Here is a 22,618-nt window from a genome sequence, read left to right as displayed (position 1 = left end):
TTCTGGACTCCGCTCACCAACCAAGAATTCACAAAATGGGACAAACACCAAATTGAGACTCTGCATGGAGAAATCAGCAAAAATATCCCCTGGGAACAACGTAAAACACCAAATAATGCATGCAGAGCACAATTAGGCCGATATCCGCTAATGATCAAAATCCAGAAAAGAGCCGTTGAATTCTAAGACCACCTAAAAGGATTCCCAAACCTTCCATAACAAAGCCATCACCTACAGAGAGATTAACCTGGAGAAGAGTCCCCTAAGCAAGCTTGTCCTGGTGCTCTTTTCACAAACACAAACACACCCCACAGAGCCCCAGAACAGCAACACAATTAGACCCAACCAAATCATGAAAAAACAAAAGGATAATTACTTGATACATTGGAAAGAATGTGTGACCTGTTGCCAAAAATAGTACTTGAACTATTTGCCAAAAATAGTACTTGAACTATTTGCACATTGCTACAACACTTTATATAGACATAATAGGACATTTGAAATGTCTTTATTCTTTTGGAACTTGTGTAATATTTACTATTCATTTATTACACAGGCTCTCTCTATTGTGTTGGCGCCCACATTATCCAGCAGAATCACACTGTATCTCCGTCATTTCACTGATCTTCATCAGAAGTTACAGGCTCGGTTTTCAGCTGGTCTCTCCTTCTCTATTCTCCTCATAGGGAATCGCCCAGGCTGTGACTATGGTTGTTGTGAGGTCCTTAGACTGAGAGCACATGGATGGGGCCAAGGAATCATGTCTTCGTGACATTTCACGTTCCAAACGTTGCCGTGTCATTTTCTGCTTCTTAACTGCGGTCCAGGCAGAAACATTTTCTCTACATTTTCACTCTCTAACACGTCCGTTTCCTTCAAATGCAATTGAGGCTAAGTCGTGGTTGGAGGGCATTTTAAATGAACTCCTCGGAGAGTGGGAAGGATGACGACGACTATGACTTCGTCTTGGGAAATGAAATTGCAGTCTCTCTCTGGCCTTTCAGTGTGTGCGGAGACTCCGTGCATGTTAATGACCAGAGACACGTGCTGCATGTGCTTCTGCCTGTCCTTCTGCCTGTGCTTCTGCCTGTGCTTCTGCCTGTGCTTCTGCCTGTGCTTCTGCCTGTGCTTCTGCACTGGAGGTTTAGTAACACGAACAGAGCCACAGTCAGACGACAAGAGTTCACTCGAATGTTCCTCGTTATATGGCCTCTCTCTGTCTCTGGGTCTTTCTCTCTCCGTCCATCTCTCTCTCCTGGTGTCTCTCTCTCTCTCTCTCTCTCTCTCTCTCTCTCTCTCTTTATTAATCTCGTTCTCTATTTCCCTCTCTCCCCTTTTGACCATAACAACAACCAAAACATCCTTGTAATGTTCCCCTGACCAAATTACTAACGAGACTCTAGAGTTACTTGATGGATCTTTTCCTTGAATCCCTTTTGTGTGTTGTCACTAACGAGGCTGAAGCATCCAATTAATGGCCGTGTTCTACAGCACCGTTTAGGATGGCTTTTGTTCAAATGTATCAGGAATAGGACATGACATTGCTATTCAGTGAGCCAACTCACTCTCTGTTGGTTGGATGGATGGACGAATTCATGGGAGGATAGACCAACATACATTTTTCACTCTGCACTCATTCCTAACCTGGCAGTTGTATATATATACGCTCACACTGAGAGCGATGGAAAAGCGAGAGAGAGAGGATGAGAGAGGAAGAGGAGAGCGAAATAAAGGAAGGGAGGGAGGGAGGGATATTTTGGATGCTTCTCTCCCCCATGGCGAGGAGGCAAGTGTATAGCAGAACATCTGAGAAGTACTATTTTCACACCCCAAACCATTTTCTCTCATGTCCTCCTTGTCCTGTGAAGGAGAAGTGTGAAGGGTTTCTTTAGTCTTGTGTTTGTGTGTACTTGAGGAAAGGCTTTTTCTCCCTGTTGATAACAACACACACAGGTACATTATCGCACCTTTTCTCACACGTACAGATGCACACTTGCTAATTCTGTGTGAATGCTGTGTGAATGAGAAAATTCTAGTGTCCCTAGGCAGACGGGTTGCCTCCGACAATGTAAACAATGTTCCAGCACACACGTCTGCTGACAACACCAGCATCGGTTAGGCAGAGAGGAGAGACAAAAATCCATCCAGAGGGAGTTATTTTTCACCAGCACAATTCCTGCCCACATATTAAGCGCCACGCACCTACACTTGTGATTTGATCGGTGAATTGTTTTTCCGCCCTTAAGAAGTGGCCAAGAAAATCTGACATGATCCCCAGATCTACTGGAGTGCTTCTGCTCTTGGACTGGGACTTCCGAGACTCTGAACATTTGAAAGGAGAGGAAAAGTGTGTCAAATTGAATCCTTCCATTTCTGAGGTGTAAGCACTGATTCTGAATAATCTGATGGGCAGATGGAGATTGAGGCCTTAGGTCCACCTTTGACCACTTCTGTCGAGGAGCAACTACAATGACTAATGAGGAGTGTTAGTGTTGTAGCCTGGAAGTAAGTGTTTGTGTGTGTGTGTGTGTGTGTGTGTGTGTGTGTGTGTGTGTGTGTGTGTGTGTGTGTGTGTGTGTGTGTGTGTGTGTGTGTGCGTGTGCGTGTGCGTGTGCGTGTGTGTGTGTGTGTGTGTGTGTGTGTGCGCGTGTGTGTGCGCGTGTGTGTGCGCGTGTGTGTGTGTGCGTGCGTGCGTACGTGTGTGCGTGGTTGAAAATGAGAGGAGATGATACTCGCATCTAGCGAATTGCTGAGGCCCAGCGTGATGACTCAATCACGATTTATGACATTATCCGGATGGCTGACCATCTGTTGGCTATCACAAGAGTCAAACACATTTTATCCGTGGTTTTCTCTGGGGTGGGACATTCCCACAGATCCTGAGAGCATGGACACAGTGTGAAGGCAGATGCAACATTTTTATTTTTACTGTGTGAATTAAATTGTCATGTTTGGTTTGTTTCAAGAGTTCAAAAAGAGCTGTGAATTTGTATGTTTTATTGTACTGTTTTTAACAGGGTTACTTTGATAATCTGTTCGATGGACGGCGGTCAGTTCAAAAATCTGTATTTATTGAACCTTCTTTTAGACAGATAAGTCATACTGAGACTAGGGTCTATTTTACAGATGAGCCATACATAAAGCAAACACATAAAATATGCAATTTACAAAACATATTTAAACAGACACATTTATCAACATAGAGCAGGGTTTTCCAAACTGGGTTCTCCGGACCCCAAGGGGTGCACGTTTTGGTTTTTGTCCTAGCACTACACAGCTGATTCAAATAATCAGCTCAGGGGGACCAGAACATCTCATTTTAGAGAGCTCTGTAAATTGTTCCACGTAAACAATCAGCTTTACCCAACTCCGTGGAGACCGAAGGGGCCTCCAGTGTTATTCATGCCTGAGACCGGGTTTGGTCATTTGTAAGTCTCAATTGAAAATGATGATAGATACATAAGAAGTTTCTGCATGAGCACTTTGAGGATAAACACCAGGAGAAAACAAGAAAAATAAGAGCCGTGATAATTAGATTCAAGAATGCGTGTGGTGTTTTCATGCCTTTTGTTTCTTGTTTGAGCCAAACAAAGGGTTGTTAATTAGATGATGGGAGTTACTCCTGGTATACGCAGTATGCCATAGTTTTAGATTAATAGGTTACTGCGTATCTTTTTATGTTTGAAATCTTGTTAGCAAGCAAGATTTGAGTAAATGCATTCCTCATCTTGTTTGACTATTCACTTTGACCATTCACTTTGATTGACTATTTACTATTTTGCATTGGTGAATGTTATCTACACAAAGCACATTACATTAGGTTATGCATTGGTTCCAACCTCACATCTCTGGCTCAAATATACTTGATAAATTAAAGCTTGGCCTATAACCGCTATAAACAGTTCATAAGTCCTATAAGCCTCTAAATAATCACATACAGTTATCTTAGAACGAATGTAATTATAGTATCTGAGTGTTAATGTGAAGACTTGAAAGCTGGCTAGATTCATCGCTGTAAGTTTATGAACTATAGCATTTATTCACATATGAGTTTGTTATTATTCAACACCAAGTTCTCCTCAACTACGGGTCTGTGTGTGCGTGCGCGTGCGTGTGCGTGTGTGTGTGCCTGGATGTGGACTTGCGTGCGTGCGTGTACCACTCCTGAGTGTAGAAAACAGACAAAGGAACAGATTAGAAAAAGATCTGTTTGTGACACAGAAATAATTTGGATACCATTGGAGACATCACACAAGTGACGCATCAGTAAACACACATAACACCCGAGTAGACAGACAGACAGACAGACATAGCTGCACAGAGCATTCAACAGTATCACAGACCGGAGATAGCGGCACCTTATTCCATATTTGGTGCACTACTTTTGACCAGGGCCCATAGGGTAGTGCACTATGCAGGAAATAGGGTGCCATGGCCTCTGTGACCAGTGTAGGCTGTGCAGCTCAGTAATAGCAGTTGAGGTACCATGTGTCTCAGTTGGTAGAGTATGGCGTTTGCAACCGCAGGATTGTGGGTTGGATTCCCACGGTGGACCACTATGAAAATGTATGCAATCACTACTGTAAGTCGCTCTGGATAAGAGCGTCTGCTAAGTGACTGTAAAGTGAATGTAAAAATGTGCCATGCATGTCTTATACACATGTTGAGCTGTTATGTTATGTTTTGTGAACTGCAATATGATCTTAAGCAGCAGAGAAATGACCGAAATGTAAATGCTTTTACAGGTTCAATAGTGTCAATCACTCATCTTCGTTCTCCTTGGAGCATATGTAACGTCCCAGGCTGATGTCGTGTTGAGTCCCAGGTTGAGAAGGTCATCCTCCAACTGGTCAGACCACCTGGCTCTTGGTCTTCCTCTTGGGTGTGGCCAGTTAGGGAATGGCTCCTTGAGGATAAGGGCAGGCTCCAGAGATGAGTTTGATCTAACCAGGTCAGCAAACAGTCGACCCCTTGTCTCCAGGGAGGAGACAAGGGGTCGACTTGTGGAGTTCGGGATGTAGTAGTGCCATGTTATGCCCAGTATGCAGCGGAGGCATTTTGATTCAAAGGTGATGTGTGCGTTTTTTGTAACTTATTTTGTTCATAATGTTGCTGCTACCGTCTCTTATAACCGAAAACAACATCTGGACATCTGGACATCAGGACTGCGATTACTTACCATGGACTGGCAGAATCCTTTTTTTCCCCTATAACTAGTCTGACGAGCCCGACTTGAACAATATACTGCTTTCTCGAGAACAGGCCCGTGATTTGCGTGAAGAGGAGGCGGAGAAAAAGGGGCCAAAGGGGGGGTTGCCTTCTGAGAATTCGTAGGCGATAAACCCCCACTTCCTTCCATTCTGATAGCAAACATGCAATCTTTGTAGAATAAAATAGATGACCTAGGCGCAAGATTAAACTACCAACGGGACATTCAAAACTGTAATATCTTATGCTTCACAGAGTCGTGGCTGAAAGGCGACACTATCAACATACAGCTGGCTGGTTATACGGTGTACCGGCAGGATAGAACAGCGGCGTCTGGTAAGACAAGGGGCGGTGGACTATGTATTTTTGTAAATAACAGCTGGTGCACGATATCTAAGGAAGTCTCGAGCTATTGCTCGCCTGAGGTAGAGTATCTCACGATAAGCTGTAGACCACACTATCTTCCTAGAGAGTTTCCATCTGTATTTTTCGTAGCTGTTTACATACCACCACGGTCAGAGGCTGGCACTAAGACAGCATTGAATGAGCTGTATTCCGCCATAAGCAAACAAGAAAATGCATAACCCAGGGACTTGAATGCAGGGAAACTTAAATCCTATCAGCATGTTAAATGTGCAACCTGAGGAAAAACAACTCTGGACCACCTTTACTCCACACACAGAGATGCATACAAAGCTCTCCCTCGCCCTCCATTTGGCAAATCTGACCATAATTCTATCCTCCTGATTCCTGCTTACAAGCAACAATGAAAGCAGGAAGCACCAGTGGCTAGATCAATAAAAAAGGGGGTCAGATGATGCAGATGCTAAGCTACAGGACTATTTTTCTAGCACAGACTGGAATATGCTCCGGGATTCCTCCGATGGCATTGAGGAGTACACCACATCAGTCATTGGCTTCATCAATAAGTGCATCGATGATGTCGTCCCCACAGTGACTGTATGTACATACCCCAACCAGAAGTCATGGATTACAGGCAACATCCGCACTGAGCAAAAGACTAGAGCTGCCGCTTTCAAGGAGTGGGACTCTAACCCGGAAGCTTATAAGAAATCCAGCTATGCCCTCCGACGAACCATCAAACAGGCAAAGCGTCAATACAGGACTAAGATTTAATCATACTAAACCGGCTCTGACGCTCGTCGGATGTGGCAGGGCTTGGAAACATTACAGACTACAAAGGGAAGCACAGCCGAGAGCTGTCCAGTGACACGAGCCTACCAGACAAGCTAAACTACTTCTATGTTCGCTTCGAGGCAAATGGCACTGAAACATGCATGAGAGCACCAGCTGTTCCGGAAGACTGTGTGATCACGCTCTCCACAGCCGATGTGAGTAAGACCTTTAAACATGTCAACCAAGAGGCTTCTAAACAGCCATAAAGCCATAAGACTCCTGAACACCTAATCAAATGGCTACCTAGACTATTTGCATTGCCCCCCCCCCCCCAATTATTTTACACTGCTGCTACTCTCTGTTTTTATCATCTATGCATAGTCACTTTAATAACTCTACCTACATGTACATATTACCTCAACTAACCGGTGCCCCCGCACATTGATCCTGTACCAGGACCGCCCTAGTCTCGCTATTGTTATTTTACTGCTGCTCTTTAATTATGTGTTACTTTTACTTATTATTGTTATTCATATTTTTTTATCTGCATTGTTGGTTAGGGGCTCGTAAGTAAGCATTTCACTGTAAAATCTACACCTGTTGTATTCGGCGCATGTGACGAATACAATATATATATTTTTTATGGTAAAGGTGGAATGGTGGAATGGAATGGTATCAAATACATGGAAACCATGTGTTTGATGCCATTCCATTTACCCCATTCCGGCCTTTATTATGAGCCGTTCTCCCATCACCAGCCTCCTGTGGTAAAAATATAAATTGTACACAAGTAAGTAGTGAAAAGTGCTTACAAAAATGTGTGTATAAACGTTTGTGTGTCCATATACCTACAAATGATGCACCAACTTGTTCCTGTAAGGATAGGACAACATGAGCAGTACTAACAGCGTCCCTGCGGACAAGCAAATGACTAAATTAAGAGAGTCTGCTTTCCATGCACGCATAGACTGAGTTAATTAGCCAATGCCGATCCTCCTTCATTCTTATTCATCTATTCAGGTTCAGGTGGCATGGAAAGGGTCTGGAAAGCTGTTCGAGTCCATACTTAATTTGAGACACAGGTACCATTAGGTAAATATAGCAGGGTTGTGTTGCCTTGCTCCCGAGCAGGGGAATTTTTCTTTGACAAAAGTGGTTGACTTCCTTCAATAGCCTCCTTCAAATAGCCTGAATGAGACGGGTGGTCAGAATGGGACAGATTCAGGGTATTCTTCAGGACAAAACATTGTGAAATACTCAGATCAAATCAATCATTCTAATTTATTTATAAAGCCCTTCTTACATCAGCTGATGTCACAAAGTGCTGTACAGAAACCGAGCCTAAAACCACAAACAGCAAGCAATGCATGTGTAGAAGCACGGTGGCTAGGAAAACCTCCCTAGAAAGGCCAGAACCTAGGAAGAAATCCAGAGAGGAACCAGGCTATGAGGGGTGGCCAGGCTTTGTGGAGTGGCCAGGCTATGAGGGGTGGCCAGGCTATGAGGGGTGGCCAGGCAATGAGAGGTGGCCTGGCTATGAGGGGTGGCCAGGCTATGAGGGGTGGCCAGGCTATGAGAGGTGGCCTGGCTATGAGGGGTGGCCAGGCTATGAGGGGTGGCCAGGCTATGAGGGGTGGCCAGGCTATGAGGGGTGGCCAGGCTTTGTGGAGTGGCCAGGCTATGAGGGGTGGCCAGGCTATGAGGGGTGGCCAGGCTATGAGAGGTGGCCTGGCTATGAGGGGTGGCCAGGCTATGAGGGGTGGCCAGGCTATGAGAGGTGGCCTGGCTATGAGGGGTGGCCAGGCTATGAGGGGTGGCCAGGCTATGAGGGGTGGCCAGGCTATGAGGGGTGGCAAGATCACCATTTTCGATATCACTGTTGCAGGAGAAGTTTCCTGCAATGCAGGGTAATGTAAAACCTGTAGTGTATTTTAAAAGGCTTCTGAAGTTTGTAATTTCCACTTTGAAATTTCAAACTTGATTCCCCCTTAAGAAAAATGGATCAACCCCTACAAAAATGTCCAGGAATTCTAATCTACATAATAATTCACATTTCCAGTTGCTGTAGGATTATTTTTTATTATTTTTTATTTTTCCAAACTGGCTCAAGTTAAGGTCCTACATCTGTAAAATAGGTTATGAAGAACCAACATGCCTGAAATTAGGATTCATACCAACTCTGTGACATTTCTATCTGGAATATTCCACATTGTTCTCCTGCTGTACATGGCCCATGAGCATTGTGGTGTCAGTTTAGGGTCCTGACCTTTCACCCTATCTGACTGGACAATTGTGAGGAGACAACACACACTCCATAGAATAGCATTTCCCAAACTTGGTCCTGGGGGTGCACATTTTGGTTTTTGCTGTAGCAACACACAGCTGATTCAAATAATTAGAGCTTGATGGTGAGTTGGTTATTTGAATTAGCTGTGTAGTGCTAGGGCAAAAAAACACAACATGCACACAGGGGGGGGGGGCCTCGGACCGATTTTGGGAATCGCTGCCATAGAACAAGATTAATAAACCAATTCCATTCTTGCATTTGGAATGGAAGAGGATTAGAGAGAGAGAGAGAGAGAGAGAGAGAGAGAGAGAGAGAGAAGAAAGAACACGTCCGTGTGGTAAAAAGCCCATGCATCTTTAGTCCACTAATCTGTGAAACTCTAGGATACTGTATGTGTGTGTGTGCGTACGCTCCTCCCTGCTCCCGTGTGTGTGTTCATCTCCCATATTACAAATTAAGTTAATCCCAGTGTGCTACAGTCAGACCTGCTCTGGTTCTGCCTGTCCAGTCCAGTGTTGTTCTTTAAAGGAAGATAATACAGAGATTATATGGAGAGTGATAATCTGGAGCTGGTTGATGAGAGAGGGGATCAAGGGGCCTGTATAGCCAGCCATGACAAGGCCACTCTCACCACATGTCTCCTACCATGTCTCCTACGTGATCCTAAATATGAACTTTCACACAGACCATATAAACACACGTTGTTTATTGTACATCCACTTTCAAGTAGGGGTAGCCTAGTGGTTAGAGCATTGGACTAGTAACCGGAAGGTTGCAAGTTCAAATCCCCGAGCTGACAAGGTACAAATCTGTCGTTCTGCCCCTGAACAGGCAGTTAACCCACTGTTCCTAGGCCGTCATTGATAATACGAATTTGTTCTTAACTGACTTGCCTAGTTATATATAGGTAAAATAAAAAATACAAATGTAGGCTTCCTCTTCTATGTGAGAATTGCCAACTCTGGAAAATGATCATTTTCAGAGGAATGGGATTCACAAACGTTCCATCACACCACAACAATAGAACTATGTGGGTGGAGAAAATGCACCTTCCTAGGCGAAGAGGGAGAGTGTCTGTGATTGGCCCAGCAATTATTCCACCCAATGTGTCTGAGTTCAGTGAGTTCATTAAATATCACTGTCTCCTCATCACAACAACCAGACAAAAAGTGTCTCCGTGTGAACAGAACAGGGTCTGTGCACAAAGGGGCACCCTATTCCCTACATAATGGCATGCCATTTTGTGACATATCATAACACTACAGACATTCTCGGGAGAGGATTAGCCAGCTAACACGTGTTCAGCAGAGCCAGGGTCGCTCAGATGGTGGAGTATTCAATTACATGAAATCTAAAGCGTGTTGCAGCGTCTTTTAACACGAATGAGGAAAACCTTTTAAAACCGAAGCACAACAGCAAACCCTGCTTCTCCCTCTGACTAACAGGTTTACTACAGCGACTCTGTCTTTCTCTCTGTCTTTCATTCTCAACCCCCCATCTCTTCTCTGTCTTTCTTTCTCCTCTCTCTTTCTCGCAGTTTCTCCCTTTTTCTCCCTCTCTCCCCTCCTTCTGACATACTTTGTCGTGTCAACATGCCTCCTGTCACCTCCAGAGTGCTGGTGTAAGAGAGAGAGAGAGGTCAGAGGGAGGGAGAGAGACAGAGAGTGAGGGAGAGAGAGAGAGAAAAAAAGCAACAGAGCCCTTGCATCACTTATCAAAGAGAAGTAGCCTAGGAGGACATTAGGGACAACACAACACAACCGCTCACCCCCCTGTTCCACTAGAGCATCAGTCATGTCCTACTGGACAGGTTGAACATTCCTTCATTGTAGTTTGACATGTTTTGGATGTGGAGAAGACAATATTGTGTGTGTGTGTGTGTGTGTGTGTGTGTGTGTGTGTGTGTGTGTGTGTGTGTGTGTGTGTGTGTGTGTGTGTGTGTGTGTGTGTGTGTGTGTGTGTGTGTGTGTGTGTGTGTGTGTGTGTGTGTGTGTGTGTAAGGCCCTCAGACCTCTGAGTGACATCATCTAAACACAATTAAAGTCTGAGGTGGAGGGACAGGCCTTCATTAGCATCTCTACCTGCCAAACACTGTCCTGGAGCACAGTCATGTTTTTAAAGAAGTGTCTCCCGGTCAACCCCCAGATAATGTCAGCTGCCAAGTTCCTGCCTACTCTGGAGGGGACACACAAAGTTACTACTGACAGCTTCCAACCACAGTGCACATACACATGTACACACAAACACCTCCTTCTCCACTGCTCCCATTCTCTGACTGATGGTCCTGCAAGGGAGCTCTTTCACCTCTGAACCCCCCCCCCCCTCAACTGCTGTTACTAGGCGACCGTGCACATGGAGGGATAGGGGGTTAGGCGGGGTTACACTCACTGGAGTACCATACTGTAGACTCGGAGTTTACCATAACCACACCCTCAGGAAATAGACGATGTTCCTGCACAGCCTGTGGATGGTGAGGGGTGCTGCGTTGGCACAGAAGGGGAACAAAGAGGAGACGGGGGATGTTTTGCCTCTCTGATGCCATGGCGTTAGAACAGTAGTCTTCAATCCAGTTGCTGGCAACCCATAGACCACGCAGACTTTTTGTTCAACTACACACATCATCAAGCACCAAATTACTAGCCTGCATGATCCCACATCTGTTTGTGCTCTTGGCAACTCCATGGCGGTCTAGCCAAACCAAAACATGACGTGTTTGGCATGACAATTCCATAAGGAGTTGGCAAGAGAGTCGAAACAGACTGGCACGTAGGCTATACCAAATTGCACCGAATTAGTTCAAACAGGTGTGTTAGTGCAAGGTTGGCAAAAAGCCCTGTGTCGCCATGTTGGTTCCCAAGACCAAGAAGGAAATGCCATTGAAAGTTACTAGCATATTTCAAATTTACTTGATACTTTATGACCTCTCTTTTTCAGAGAGCCTGAACTGTCGGAGTGTCTCTTGCCATCCAGTGTGTGTTGCATTTGTGTGAGTGTGAGCATACGTCCGTACGTATGTACATGCATGCATAGAAGATATGGGTCCCATCTGGGCTGGCGTCCTCCTCAGCCCTCCACTTTGCTAAACAATGAGAACCATGAGAATCCTACCATAGAGAACAAAAGATCAGGGGAGAAGGAGGAGGAAGAGGAGGATGAAGGAGGAGAAGGAGGAGGAAAATACGGAGGAGGATGAAGAGGAGGAGGAGGGAATGGGGAGGACGAGGAGATCCACCTTCTGATTGTTACTTTACTATTATTAGCTTCCTCCACTACTGCTTGTCCCTGTTATTATATTACCAGTACATTGGCTAGTGCCCTGCTCAGTAATTAGCCTTTTTTGTTATTGTACTGAGTAGTTATTATTCCACTCTGTCATTAGGACTCCCTGTGGATAACAGACGAAAAAGGTGCTGTGGTTGACAGAGTGGAAAGGTGAGTGTGACTGAATGATTGTAAGCTATAGCGCTGTGTGTGTGAGTTGTGTGATTGCGAATGTAAATTAATGAGTGATTAAGGCGACTTGTGTGTAAGAGATGGGAGAGGGACAGTAGTGCACAAATCAGCGCTATAACACAAGACGGTTGGTCGCTGGGCAGTTTTTGAAAAATATCATTCATTTACTGTAGCCATAGTGATCGCCTCATCCTCCAACGGCTCACATGGTGTCCTTGACTTCCTCTGTTTCCTCTCCTCCATCACCTGCTCTCTGCTTTTTCAAGGGCCATTTTTTAACTGAGTTTACCCTAGCCGGTCGCATCCGGTCGTCTCTACCCAAGCTGGTTTGTAGAGGGTCATCAGAGGGTCATCATAGCCTTTTCTGAACTGCCTGCCCTAACACAGAATTAACCTGTCTGTCACCCTGGTATATAGCATTTAGTACTAGCGTATCTGTCTTAAATATATTGTTAAAAATCGCCACACTGGAGGCACCAATGATTTACAAATGGTGCCACCTGTGAGGACAAATATTTATAATATTGAAATATTTGCAGTTGAAGTCAGAAGTTTACATACACCTTAGCCAAATACATTTAAACTCAGTAGCTTTTATTTCTTTCATCACATTCCCAGTGGGTCAGAAGTTTACATACACTCAATTAGTATTTGGTAGCATTGCCTTTAAATTGTTTAACTTTGGTCAAATGTTATGCGTAGACTTCCACAAGCTTCCCACAATAAGTTGGGTGAATTTTGTCCCATTCCTCCTGACAGAGCTGATGTAACTGAGTCAGGTTTGTAGGCCTCCTTGCTTGCACAGGCTTTTTAAGTTCTGCCCACAAGTGTTCTATAGGATTGAGGTAAGGGCTTTGTGTAAGGGCTTTGGCCACTCCAATACCTTGACTTTGCTACAACTTTGGAAGTATGCTTGGGGTCATTGTCCATTTGGAAGACCCATTTGCGATCAAGCTTTAACTTTCTGACTGATATCTTATGATGGTGATTCAATATATCCACATAATTTTCCTCCCTCATAATGCCATCTATTTTGTGAAGTGCACCAGTCCCTCCTGCAGGAAAGCACCCCAACAACATGATGCTGCTACCCCCGTGCTTCACGGTTGGGATGGTGTTCTTCGGCTTGCAAGCCTTCCACTTTTTCCTCCAAACATGACGATGGTCACTATGGCCAAACTGTTTTTTGTTTCATCAGACGAGAGGACTTTTCTCCAGAAAGTACGATCTTTGTCCCCATGTGCAGTTGAAAACCGTAGTCTGGCTTTTTTATGGCGGTTTTGGAGCAGTGGCTTCTTCCGTGCTGAGTGGCCTTTCAGGTTATGTCGATATAGGACTCATTTAACTGTGGACATAGATGCTTTTGTACCTGTTTCATCCAGCATTTTCACAAGGTCCTTTGCTGATGTTCTGGGATTGATTTGCACTTTTTGCACCAAAGTAGGTTTATCTCTAGGAGACAGAACGCGTCTCCTTCCTGAGCGGTATGATGGCTGTGTGCTCCCATGGTGAATATACTTGCGTACTATTGTTTTTACAGATGCACGTGGTACCTTCAGGCGTTTGGAAATTGCTCCCAAGGATGAACCAGACTTTTTTTTCTGAGGTCTTGGCTTATTTCTTTTGATTTTCCCATGATGTCAAGCAAAGAGGCACTGAGCTTGAAGATAGGCCTTGAAATACATCTACAGGTACACTTCCAATTGACTCAAATTGTGTCAACTAGCCTATCAGAAGCTTCTAAAGCTATGGCATAATTTTCTGGAATTTTCCAAGCTGTTTAAAGGCACAGTCAACTTAGTGTATGTAACTTCTGACCCACTGGAATTGTGATACAGTGAATTATAAGTGAAATAATCTGCCTGTAAACAATTGTTGGAAAAATTACTTGTGTCATGCACAAAGTAGAAAGTAGTAACTGACTTGCCAAAACTATAGATTGTTAAAAATACATTTGTGGAGTCATTGAAAACTGAGTTTTAATGACCATCTATGTGTATGTAAACTTCCAACATCACTGTATACCCATACATTAACACTATTGTTATAATTATATTGTCCTAACCCAGACTCAGCCTGTCTGTCTCTCTGGTCTATAACCTCCCCTGAGGTGTCTGTCTACTAACAGACTCTAAACTAGATTATTGATCCCATATTCCTGGGTTTATTATTAATGCGTAACTGTCTGAGCGGAGCCACACACACACTCACAAACACAAATATGGAGCGGGAAGCTGCAGGAAGCCTGAGACTGTGCTGTCTGGATTGGTGGTGTTGGTGGTGATTGTACAGATGAACATGTTTGGCTAAGTTTCCCTGGTTTTTAGGAGACCTCACTACCGGGGTCCAGAGAGAGAGAGAGAGAGACCAGAAGGAGCAGGGCAGTCTGAGCCTGTGCAGTAGACCAGGAGAATCCACTCTCTCACTGCCAGCACCTTCACTCTGAGAGGATTACGTTGTTGTTGTTGGAGTTGAAATTGAGACAGTTGTTTATGTGAGCTCCCAATACCTTTTTTGACCTTTAAAGATTACATTTGAAATGTGTTTTTCTCCTGTGACAAAAAAAATCGATGCCCTCAAAACAAAAACAGAAACACACAAAAATGTATTTAGAGGGGACTGAACTTCCTGATTTGGCCTCGTTTTTGGGGGGGTAATGTCGCGTGTGTGTGTTCGCACGTGGCAAGAATTTTATTTTATGTTATTGTTTCATTTTTCTTGTCGGCATTATCTTTAATGAATGTTATTTTATTGAGATCTATATATCTTTTTTTAATCAACCCAGCCTTCCACAGGACTGCTGGCCCATGTTGACTACAGTGCTTCCCACAGTTGTGTCAGGTTGGCTGGATGTCCGATGGATGGTGGACCATTCTTGATACACACGGGGAAACAGTTGAGTGTGAAAAATCCAGCAGCGTTGCATTTCGTGACACAAACCGGTGCACCTGGCACCTACTACCATACCCCATTTAAAGGCACTTAAATCTTTTGTCTTGCCAATTCACCCTCCAAATGGTACACATACACAATCCATTTCTCAATTGTCTCAAGACTTAAAAATCCATATTTTTAACCTGTCTAAGGGATCATAGCTTTCACCAGGATTTCACTTGGATTCACTTGGTGTTCACAGGTGTTCCTGTACACTTAGTGTGTGTGTGTGTGTGTGTGTGTGTGTGTGTGTGTGTGTGTGTGTGTGTGTGTGTGTGTGTGTGTGTGTGTGTGTGTGTGTGTGTGTGTGTGTGTGTGTGTGTGTGTGTGTGTGTGTGTGTGTGTGTGTTGGGGGACAAGGCCTACTTCTGAGTCTAGCGGAAGCAGCATCGAGCCATGCAGTAAATTAAACAATCTGTTCCCTTGGATAAAGATCACAAGAGCTATATTGGCAAAGTGAAGTGAACAAGCTGTAACCATGGCCTTTGGAGACTCCAATTAAAATACCTCCAGCTCTCTGCTTAAGATGTGGCATGGAGAATGGTAGCTAGTATTACTGAAGAGGAAAGCTTTCTCCTTTATTCCTTGCCGTTATTCTGTGGAGAGATAGGGACTCATTCACTACCATTCTATTTTGATTGATTGCTTTCTTGCTCTGTGGTTGATGTAGAGGTGTGTCTTTTCACTCTAGGTTCATTTGAAATGGCACCCTAGCTGGCTCAAAGTAGTGCATTATATAGGGAATTGTGTTCTATTTTGGAGTGTCAATAACATCCGCCTATACACTATTAGTATTGTCACATCCTCCACGTCTTTCCCTCTGAACCAAAAGGGTGATAATGTGTCTTACAGCTAATCCACTTAGTGTTAGGAGGACCTAGTTGGGCTCCTGTGTTTATTTGCTATGTGTGACATCATACTACAGCTTGTGATGTAAACAACATTATCTGTGTGATGTGATTTCTCTTGGTTCAATGTAGATCGTAAATGTTGGTGGTCTTTTTTTAACTAAATTGATAAAAAGAACTGAACTGTAAAATCCCGATCTAATTTCCTAACACAAACACACATATCCAGTTGTACACTCACATTCTAAGTGGTCTGCAACTCTGCACAACCCTGCACTATTGCTTTAGTGATGCAACGAGCCAGTACGAGCTGTCGGTGAGTGAAAACAAGGACCAGCAGTCTATCACCGCCAATCTCTCTCTCAATATTAGCACCATCATGTCAACACTGAAATAACACCTGCATGGCTAGAAATATCATTGCCACTTTTAAGCACTCTGCAAAAAACAATAGCAATCTCTTAAACCATATCACTATGACCCTTAAGTGGAACACAAAACATCATCCCTCTTACTGTATACAAATATCTTCCTGTGATCTGCCTGTGTTCTGGGAATCATTTTCCAGACATGTAATTAGATGAGGCCTTTGCTGTTCCAGTCGTTCCAGTTGTTGATCTTGGGCGTGGTGGTGAGTATGGCATCCTAACCCTGCATTGATGGAGGTAAGGAGCATCTGGCAGGTCCCAGAGCAGGTTTTCAACCCACTCCACTGTGTGACTAATGTCGATGCATATAGCATTGAGTCAGCAGCTTGGCATTAGCACAGCGCTACGCCTCGCCATAAGACTCTGTGTACTGCACCATGGTCACGCTGCTAACAGGCTAGTACAATAGCATGACACCATTCAGTGCATTACATACAGTACAATACAGCCAGGCTGAGTGCAATGTAAGTATTGCGGACATAATGCAATCACTGCAGCATTATGTACACACACACACACACACACACACACACACACACACACACACACACACACACACACACACACACACACACACTGATGTTTACAGCACACTCAGACAACTTCAACAGCAAAGAGAGATGGTAGTGCACTCACCAGATGCAGTGGTTCGATCACATCCCCTTAGGTGGGGTAGAGTAGCTGATGTACTATCTGTCTCTGTGCTGACTGTGTGTCTCTCCTACTCCCTCTCGCTCTCTCTCTCTCTGTCTCTCTCTCCCTTCCCCCTTTATAAACCCCTATTTCTCTCCACAGAGTAGTAGGTTGAAGTGGTTATGTGTGTGTGTATGTGCTTGTATGTGTGAGAGATTGGTGTATTTCCCCAGGCTGTGTGTGTGTACGTCTTAATGTGGCAGTGGCTCTGCCTAATCCCTACTGAGTAGGAGAGATGGAGCGGGTGCTAGGCAGCAAGGAGTCAGTCGAGAATAACTAATGCTACACTGCACACACACACACACACACACACACACACACACACACACACACACACACACACACACAAACACACACATACATACATGCACCCACAAACAACAAACAGTAAATCAGTCAATTGAACATGTCATTTTGTGCTCAACACACTATTAGAGATAAACATAAAAAAAGAACACATACAAATTCCCCTTGAATAGTTCAAATGCATGTCATGATGATTGACAATCAATGGTAACTCCAAGTCCAAACTCCAAGTTCAAAGAGAGGAACTGATTGTTTTAATTAACTCACGCAAACATATACACACGACCTACCCGGCAAAAACAGCCCCCCCCAAATATTTCTCATGTGATGACGTTGAATCAACTTGTAAAACTGATTTGAGTTGAGAAAAGTCTCCAACGTAAGAACGTGGGATTTTTTTGTTGACACAACGTAAAACCTAAATCCAATGACATTTATTTTTTATTTCACATTGAATTCGTGTTAGTTGACAACTCAACTAGACGTTGAACTTACGTCTGTGCCTAGCGAGAAGCAAGCTAGCAACACGCATAATGATGCCTAAATGGATTAGGGGGTAAAGCAGGACTCCCTGTAGGAAGCTCTTTAACTGGAATTGTCGATGACACAGTAGCCTCTGGGAGCTTGTAGACCATGGGAAACACTGGAGTAGGATCAGCTAGGATCACAGGTAGGATCAGCTAACCAGAGAGGACAGGGACAGGTAGGGTGGCCCCTGCCCCCTGTCAAAATCCATAACTGCACTGAGCAGTGAGCAACGAGGGACCCTGGCATGGTAGGAGGACTGTAGTTTCACTCAAGCATGGACGCACATGCAGGCACACGTGCACACACACAGACAGACACACACCCACACAACCACACAACCACACACACACACACACACACAGACAGACACTGCGGTACAAACTACAGGAATTACAGTAAAAAAAGTATTTGTTTGTTTACTATGGACATAGTACCTTGTTATTTTATTATCCATTTATATTTCATAAGACATAACAAGCCATACAGCAGCTCATCAACACCCAGTTTCAGAAAATACATTTATCAAAATAACCATCAAATTCCAGTTGTGCCACCAGTCTTTTCTGTCCTGAGCCTATTAGACACCTGTCCCTGTCTGAGGGTTTACAGTTTTTTCCAACTGCTTACACACAAAATCTTTTCATGTCACACGATTTTTGAAACCTCTCACTCAAAGTGCAAAACTACACACCAAATATCCAAAACCATAAGCTATTTCTCAGCCTATGACTCAGTTGTCAATTGCATAAAACACTTTTTTCAAAACACAATTCTCTACCTAAAACACAAAAATCTAACAGGAAGTGACTTGCTTTCCTTTTCCAAACACAACCAATCAAAATGCTACACTTATTCACCGGGTCACACACACACTCCTCACATGTGCAAACACTAATAGCTTAACTGATCACTAACCAATCACTGCTTTACTGTAGTATAGGCCTATAAATAGGTCAAAGGTCAGATTACCTGTTTTGAACAATGGATGCCAACAATGGACAGAGAGCAAGAGGAGTAGCAGGGACAGGAAGAGGAAGAAGAGGACGAGGGCAAAGAAGAGAAGGAAGGAGAGCCATCTGTGATGAGATTAGGGCAACACTTGTTGATCATGTGATCAACCACGGTTTGATCATGAGAGAGGCTGGACTGAGAGTCCAGCCCAACTTGAGTCGATTTACAGTGGCGTCCATAATTCGAACCTTCAGAAATGAGAACAGGTATGCAACTATCTAATGACTATTTTAGCATTACAGTAATGTACTGTAAAATACGTATGACTGCATAGTATTGCATAAACATTTGTAACTCTAAGCCATCCATTTACTGCACTGCATTGAATGAATGAGGTTGGTTATCATGCTGTACTACATTTTTTTGTACATTGTTTACAGTTCCTATGCTGAACACATACTGTGTTTGAATTCTGTACAGGGTGGAAAGGCAAAGACATCATGGAGGACGAGGACGCTTGTTTACAGATGTACAAGAGACTGCAATTATAAAGATGGTTTTGGCCAACAATGCAATTAGGATTTGAGAGATTAGAGAGCATATCTTGAATAATGACACCATACTTAACAACATCAATGCTGTAAGCCTGTCTACCATACAACGCATCCTCCAACGGCACCGAGTGACGATGGCATTTGAGAGAAACTCTGACAGAGTCAAGAATATACGACATGACTTTGTAGAGGTATGTATGCAACACTACTTCCAGTACTTCAGACATACCATATTTACTCATCTGTATATCCTTTTGTCTGTTACAGAGAGTATTGGAGCTGGATGCCCATGTAATTCGCCATGAATTTATTTATGTGGATGAGGTTGGCTTCAACCTCACCAAAATCAGGCACCGCGGAAGAAATGTAATAGGACAGAGGGCAATTACCAATGTCCCTGGACAGCGTGGGGGTAATATAACTATGTGTGCTACCATCACTCAAAATGGGGTCCTCCATCACAATGCCACACTGGGTCCGTACAACACCGGCCATATGCTCACTTTTCTGGATGCAATTTACACAATGCTAGTCCCTGATCCAGATCAGGAGCCTGCTAGATTTGTGGTTTTATGGGGCAATATTAGTTTTCACCGGGCTGTTCTGGTCCAAAACTGGTTTGCCATCCATCCACAATTTTGTATCGTTTTGTACCTACCCCCATATTCACCTTTTCTAAATCCCATAGAGGAATTCTTCTCAGCCTGGCGCTGGAAAGTGTATGATCGCCAACCCTATGCCCGCATGCCGCTTCTCCAGGCAATGGAGGACGCGTGTGGGGATATAGAGGTTGCCTCTGTCCAAGGTTGGATACGCCATGCTAGGAGATACTTCCCTCGATGTTTGGCAAGAGAAAACTTATCTTGTGAAGTGTACGAAGTATTGTGGCCAGACCCAGGCCGGAGAAGAGATGAAGCGTAGCTTAGCACTGGTGGCTCACCCCCCCCCCCCTACCAATTCCTGGACTGCCCCCCCAGGACCCCACACACACAATTGTGTTCTTTACTGTATTCTAAAGAATATACTTTTGGTTTACGTATGTTTATGGTTTTGTTGTATGCTACTGTATACAACAGTAATGTTTGGCCGAATAAATATTTTCTGTTTCTACATTGCATTGGTGTTTACAGTATACTTGTTACCTCTCTCAGCAGATTACTTTCACTGTAGAATATTGTATTGAAATGTAGATATAAGCCTATGAAAGACCAAAGAGCTTTAGATTTAGAAACAACAGTGTTTACATGGTATATCCAAAAATGTACTATTATGAAAGCAGTGTTTGCCATTTGATGCAAATGCTTCATTCTGACATGTGTTTATGTCATTTTGAATGCAGTGTTACATTTTGAAGGAGGTATTTTGCATTTTGTGTGTGCAGTTTTGGAAATTGTGTGTAGAGATTTGAAAAAAGGGAGACAGTTTTGAAAACGTGTGTAAGCAGTTGGAAAAAACTGTAAACAGAGAGAGAGAGAGAGAGAGGGTTGAGGTGAACAGCAGGCGACCTTAGGGCAGATGTGTGAATACAAAAGTCCACCACAGAAACACAGAGGTCAGCACAGAGCAAAGTAGAACATGCCACGACCTCTAAACATTCATTTTTCTGTCTGTTACCTACAGGTTATGAGGTAAAATACAGGCTTAGATGGATGGTATAGCCAGACCTGAAGAGGTAAGGGGAAGAGGAGGGGTTTAAAAAGGAGAGAGAATCAGAGGAGTACATGGGGAATATCATAGTAGAGGCAAGAATAAAAAAAAGGAAAGCAGAGGAGAGCGAGAGAGTGAAAGAAAGAGATACAATTTGGGTAAATTGAGTGTGAGAAGTAGAGAGAGCGAGAGAGAAGGGACAGGAGAGAGAGAAAAATAAACAAATTGGGAGAAAGGGATAGAGACCCAAAAAACTGTCCGAAAGAGAAGGCGGAAAGACAGAATAGAGAAAAGACAGAAAGAAAGAGCTAAAGTTGGGGTAAATGGAGTGTGAGAAGTGGAGAGAGAGAGACACTCTAAAAACACAGAGAAAGAGAGTGATAGAAAGGTCTGGGCCATAATTGTGGTCATTCATCTCCCAGGTTTGAGCAGCATGTGTCAGGTGTCATCCATCAGTCAGTCCAACGACTTTCTGGACAGCAGTTGATAAGATGCAGCTTGGAGCCAGGCCAGTCTTGGGATGTGCTCCGGACAAAGTCACTCACAAATGGACACTGACACTCGTACTCATGCACTCACACACACCTGGACACAATCTGAAGAGGAAGTGTCCTCTGAGTGTGTGTGTGTGTTTTTGTGTGTTTTTATGTTTTTTTGTGTGTGTGTGTGTGTGTTTGTGTGTTTGTGTGTGTGTGTGTGTGTGTGTGTGTGTGTGTGTGTGTGTGTGTGTGTGTGTGTGTGTGTGTGTGTGTGTGTGTGTGTGTGTGTGTGCGTGCGTGTGTGTGTGCGTGTGCGTGCGTGTGTGTTATGAGTGCTGATAAATGCCATAAATTAATCGTTGAATGTGTGATTATTATATATATTATTTTGTTACTTGAAGGTGTGACTTAAACGTATGAACGTGTTACTTTGTGTTTTTGTTGTACCATTCAAGTTTATTTATAACAATACGATGCGTAAATGTTTGATTAACTAGTTCATGGTATTCACAGGACCCCTGCACTGTTCACCATCTCTCAAGGTGGCGGTTATAATGCCCATATATAACACAACACATTTACCACATTATAACATTGTTCACTGGGTCTACATTAATTAGGCTGAATATTAACCTAAACATTTGTGTTAGTTAAGATGATTTTGATAACCAAATGTGATAAAGAGCCATGTTCCTACCCTTAAAACTGCAAAAAAAACTATTATTTATGTAAAAAAAAAAGAAAATTGCCTCATCTGACTACTACATGCTACCATCTTGATAACGTCTCAGCAATGACATCACTTGAATGGTCTGTCTGACAGGCAGCCAGATTACAATGTATGTTAGTAGCCTCATTGAGAATGTTTTCATTTTGACAGCAATAAAAATTATTAAAATAAGTGCCTTTTTAGAAGGCTATCCTGTTTGAGACTAGCCAAGTAACATGGAATGAACTATACATTGACAAAAACATTATACTGTGCAAGGTGGGCTATCATAGCCAGCTAGTCCAAACCACAGCAAGTTCAGCTATCATTGATGGACATTTTGAATACTGGTTTATGCTTAGTGTACACAATCTGCCTGCAAAAGTGACATCCTTATTGTGTGCATTACCATGCAGTTAGCTACAGTAACTAGCATTGTTTGCTGTTAGCTGGCTC

General features: G+C 43.6%; 1 protein-coding gene across 4 annotated transcripts in view; it reads right to left on the bottom strand.

Annotated features, from left to right (window-relative positions):
• The window catches only part of LOC109905588 (A-kinase anchor protein SPHKAP), a 149,884-nt gene extending 132,828 nt beyond the window's left edge, over positions 1–17,056 (bottom strand). For 2 of the 4 annotated variants that reach the window (XR_004203134.1, XM_031790638.1), the window contains exon 1: positions 16,932–17,049. The gene's annotated coding sequence lies outside the window, so the exon portion shown is untranslated. Of the gene's footprint in view, positions 1–16,931 lie in introns of all 4 variants that reach the window. The other 2 variants (XR_004203133.1, XM_031790639.1) reach the window with 2 other exon arrangements.
• Between the last annotated feature and the right edge of the window lie 5,562 nt (positions 17,057–22,618).

The sequence above is a fragment of the Oncorhynchus kisutch genome, linkage group LG15 (assembly GCF_002021735.2).
Source record: "Oncorhynchus kisutch isolate 150728-3 linkage group LG15, Okis_V2, whole genome shotgun sequence".
Classification (NCBI taxonomy): Eukaryota; Metazoa; Chordata; class Actinopteri; order Salmoniformes; family Salmonidae; genus Oncorhynchus; species Oncorhynchus kisutch.
Note: the sequence above shows the minus strand (reverse complement) of the source record. Positions and strands in the feature narration are given on the sequence as shown.